This window comes from Silene latifolia, chromosome 10 (assembly GCF_048544455.1).
Source record: "Silene latifolia isolate original U9 population chromosome 10, ASM4854445v1, whole genome shotgun sequence".
In the NCBI taxonomy this organism is placed as follows: Eukaryota; Viridiplantae; Streptophyta; class Magnoliopsida; order Caryophyllales; family Caryophyllaceae; genus Silene; species Silene latifolia.
The window spans coordinates 75,759,057-75,763,872 of record NC_133535.1 but is presented as its reverse complement, the minus strand read 5'-3'; the positions used below and the strand labels follow the sequence as shown (position 1 = coordinate 75,763,872).

At 38.7% G+C, this 4,816-nt stretch overlaps 1 non-coding gene across 1 annotated transcript; it reads right to left on the bottom strand.

Moving 5' to 3' along the window:
* Positions 1 to 4,326: 4,326 nt before the first annotated feature.
* LOC141610002 (small nucleolar RNA R71) lies at positions 4,327 to 4,433 on the bottom strand. The gene has a single exon (XR_012527899.1). It is a non-coding gene; the product is annotated as a small nucleolar RNA R71 (small nucleolar RNA).
* Between the last annotated feature and the right edge of the window lie 383 nt (positions 4,434 to 4,816).

The following is a 4,816-nucleotide window of genomic DNA, read 5'->3' as shown; positions in this document are numbered from 1 at the left end:
TTTTGGAACCTGAACCAATAAATCTAATGAATATAGGGTGTCAATTAAAATGAACCTGGTGTATGTACGTTGGGAGCCCCAGCTGATGCTAGATTTTGGGTGAGTAGACGCCCTCATTTCAAAATCATGGCCCCATCGGACTTAAGCCAGACACGGGAACAAGGGTAGCTAGTGAGAGTCGTTGATTGATTAGTGATCATTGTTGTGTGTATCTATGATTAGGGTGATATGTGTTATGATGTATGTGTGGAAAAGTTGGAGTGAATGATGGAATTGTTGTGATGTGCGACCAGTGGTAAGTTAACCAATTTGTTTCACGATGAATGTGTTGTGTGTTGAATTGCTGCTTTGTAAATGTGAGTAAAGTGTATGCCTGGTGATTAGCAGAATGAGAGATGATGTGATATAAGAGCTAAACCTTGCAGGTACCGTAATTAAATGCTGAGTATGCTATAAGGATAGGGTGTAACAGTTTCATGGCATAGTAAAGAATGAAGGTAGTAATGATGATAGTATTGGTAGTAGATGTACAAAAATAAGTGTTGGTATGTGTTTGGGTGGTAGAACTAAGCCTTAATAGTGACGAGCCGGTTGCACGGAACTCCGAACGATATTATTCGTTTTGCAGGGATAGTGAGAGTTTATGATTTCCTCTTCACTGTTGGAAACTCGACCGAGTAGATGACTGTACTCGACCGAGTAGACCATACTCGGCCGAGTATCAAGCTACGCAACCGAGTATCCGTTTGGTGAAAATAATAATCGCTTCTGTTCTTCAAAATTCGACCGAGTAAGAAGGATACTCGACCGAGTAGTCTACACTCGGCCGAGTATTCCTAAATACTCGACCGAGTAGTCCACACTCGGCTGAGTATTCCCAATACTCGACCGAGTATTACTGTAGCAGGACTTATACGGGTTATACAAAAACCCTATTTTCGTTCCTCTCTTTCTTATTTCCGCCTCCCATCTTCACATTCCCTTCTCTCTAAAACTCCATATCCTTCCATTCTCAAGCTTTTGGGTAAAACTTTGGTGTTCCATTTGTTCTTGCTTGTCTCCAATCAGTTTAAGGTAAAATTTAAACTCAATTTTCTCATTTGTTTTCAAGGTTATGGTATAATATCATGCTATATTTCGAATTTCTTGGTAAAACAATTGAAATTTAGTCTTCAACTTATTGATTCTTGGATTCAACTGTATATAGATCTTGTGTATGCCTTGATTGATTAATTTCATGGTTTAAAATTCAATTTCTGAATTCTAGGGTTACAAAAACGAAACTCTCTTTGTTATTGATGATTATTCTTTAATTTGAAACAACTTAAAGCTTATAATCATATAAGTTGTAAGGTAATTGGTGATTTTCGGATAATTTGTCTTAAAAAGATCGTTCCAAAATCGTTATACAATTAAAAACAACCCGTCTTTTGCACTAAGAATTTTTGTCAATCCCCAGTTAAAGATTGTTTTCTTGCAGTATGGTGAAAACCAGAGGCTTACCCAACAAAAGAACTCGTGCTAATGTCCTGCTTGAGACTGGTCAGTCAAGCAGTGGACCCGTAGTTCCGCCGATGGAGGCACATCCATCGGTAATATTCTCTAACTTCAATCATCGTAAGGCTTTTGTGGCTCTTATGCGTCGTCCTTTTCGCCCCACCCGTTGTGTTAATCCTGGTATCCTTGAGACTTTAGGGATCAAAGAGGACATATTTCATATCTTTCAGATTTTGGGTATGGAGGAGTTGTATCATTTGAGAAAGAAATCCTACCCCCACTTGACCTTGGAGTTTTTGAGCTCTTTTGTCTATGATAAGAAGGGAAAGAATGTTTCTTTTCGTCTCATGAATGAGGATCATGAGTGATGTGACCATAATTGGCGCATATTTAGCCCCCGAATTACCATTGTTTCCATGCTTTTTAGTGCCTATTTGGGTCATTTCTTATCTTTAGTTCTTTGTTTTGCATATTCTTTGAGATTTTGATCCCTTGGTAGGAAAGGAGTAAGAATCTTGCATTTTCATGGCAAAACGAGGCTAAATTGATTGTATTCAATGACCAAGCATCAAGGAGAGACAAGACTAGAAGGCCTTTGTACATATCATAGTAGAAGAACAATGTTGAGAAAAGGATCCTTAAGTCCCCGAGGAAATCCCCAAGGAATTTATGAAGAAAAGGGAAGAAAAGAAGAAGAATTGACGCTGAACTACAATCCGAACGGATTGTACCAAATCCGCCCGTCCGTCCAACCCAATCCGAGCGTCCCACCTTGGAATCCGCTCGGATTCCCCAAAGACAATCCGAGCGTCCCTCTCCGAATCCGCTCGGATTCCTCCAGATCCGGCCGTCCCGACTCCAATCCGCACGGATTTCGAGACAAAGACGATTTTCATTCTTCAAGCTACGAAAAGAGAAGCCCTTCTCTCGTAAAAATACCGGATTCTCCTTGCTCAACTTAAAAAGTGTAATTACTAGTTTAGCCCTTAGTTAACCCTAATGCATCCTCCCTAATTTTCACTATAAATACCCCATTAGTCTAATTAGAGGAGCATGTTCTTCTTATCAATAATTAGTGTAGTTAATATCAATCAAATCTCTCTTCAATATTGTAATCAAGTATTAATCAATTTTTAATCCAAGTTTTAGTTCTTTAATCTCTCTCTTGTTCTTCCTTTATTTTGGGTAATTGAAGATTATTTGGGTTATTATTGGGAGATTGACAACCTCTCAATCTAGGATTCAAGTACTTCTATTATTCTTGCTTTATTATTGGAATCATTAGTAGGTATAATCTCTTAATCCCTTTTTAATTATTGTTAATTACTTTCATTTATTCATCATGTTTCATTATGTTAGTATGATTGACAACCTTTCTACCATGATCAATATGATAATGAGTGAGTAGTCTCTTAGCTAGGGTTTAATGGGTGATTAGGGAAACCAACATGGGGAATGATTCATGCTTAAATCAATATGCTTTCATATCCTATTTGCTTGCTTGTTTTGATCTTAATACATGCACATGTTATATTTGATGAAATGTTAAGCCTATGAATCCTTGCATTTACTATCATCTTCTATCCTTTCAACTTGACTTGTAAGACATAACCCAACTCGAGTCTTGTTAGACCATGCATGTGTTGAGTAGGAAAGATTAAGTCGACTTGTAGGTGTTGTACAATCTAATCGATTCGGCTCCGGACCCAAACTTTCCTAGGATTGTAAGATATAACCCAACTCAATCCATCACAACAATAATTGCTTGCTTATAATTTGAGAACATGTTTGTATGATCATATCCCATGATTCCCCTATGAACCCATGACACCCTAGTGCCTTTAATCAATTGTTTACACCCCTTATTTTATTCATCTTGCTAGTTTATTTTCATTGCTATTTTAGTTTAGTAACCTTCTACATCAACCCAATTTGTGACACCCCTAGACACTACTAGTTACAATAGAATTCTCATTTCAATACCCGTCCCTTGGGATCCGACCTTTACTTGCCTCTTTACTAATTGTAGAGTTGTTTGTGAAGTATAAATTGTGTTTTGTATCGACCATTGACCAACGACCACATATGCTTAATTGTGAACACGAAATGGCCTCGATCAAAAAATGGCGCCGTTGCCGGGGACGGTGTTTAATTGATTTAAGATTTCTTTTATTGTTATTAGTTGTGTCTTTTTCACCTTGGGGAAGTAAAACTCCTCAAGGTTTGTTCTAATTGTTTTCGAGTTGTTTGATATTTTGCATGTCTAGAAGGTTACAAAGAGATTTGTTACCTTTTGACCGTGAAATCGAAAGAACCTTGACGAATAATAGGAGACTTGTTAGGAGGAATTTGGGAGGTGTTGGTGAAGTTGTTCAACCCACTAGTGAGTTTGTCAATCCTTTCGCAATAGAAGGAGAAGAGAACCCATTAAACAATACCACACAAAATCCACCTACAATGCCTAAATTCTTGTCACACTCTATACCCACCGAGGAGAATCTACCAAATGGTACTCCTACACCGCAACATCTCACCGGTAATTTTATTGCCAAGTCCGCCTTCATCCAACTAGTTGAGAGGAGCCAATTCGGGGGAATGCCTAGTGAGGACCCTCATTCTCATATGGAAACCTTTTGCGATTATTGTGATGCTATCTCTCAAACGGGCGTGACTCAAGACCAAATAAGATGGGTCTTATTTCCTTTTTCGTTAATCGGCACCGCAAAGCAATGGTTGAAGGGCCTTGATAAGGCCACCCTTGGAATAGATTCTTGGAAGAAGTTAGCTCTAGCTTTCTACAAAAAATTCTACCCACCGGAAAAGACTAACATGCTAAGAGCTCAAATTACGGGTTTTAAGCAAAGGGATGAAGAATCTTTGTATGAAGCTTGGGAGCGGTTCAAAGGTATTTGTCGCTCATGTCCTCACCATGGACTTAGCGAATGGTTTTTAGTGCAACAATTTTGGAATGGTTTATATGAAGATTCAAGGAACATTCTCAATATGGGATCAAATGGAATGTTCACCGAAGTTGATGACAATCAAACATGGAACAAGATTGAGGAAATGGTGGTCCATAATTCACAATATAGTAGGCCTCGCAAGGCTACTAGAGGAGGAAAGCATGAAGTGGACTCCGTTACTCAATTGGGTGCTCAACTTAGTGCTCACATTGACACAATCAACTTGAAGTTTGAACAAGCTATGGCTAGACTTGAGGAAAACTCAAAATCATCAAAGCATCATGTCAATGCCATGACGGCATCCTCATCAATCCCAAGTGGGATATGTGAGAATTGTGGAACTTTGGGTCATGACC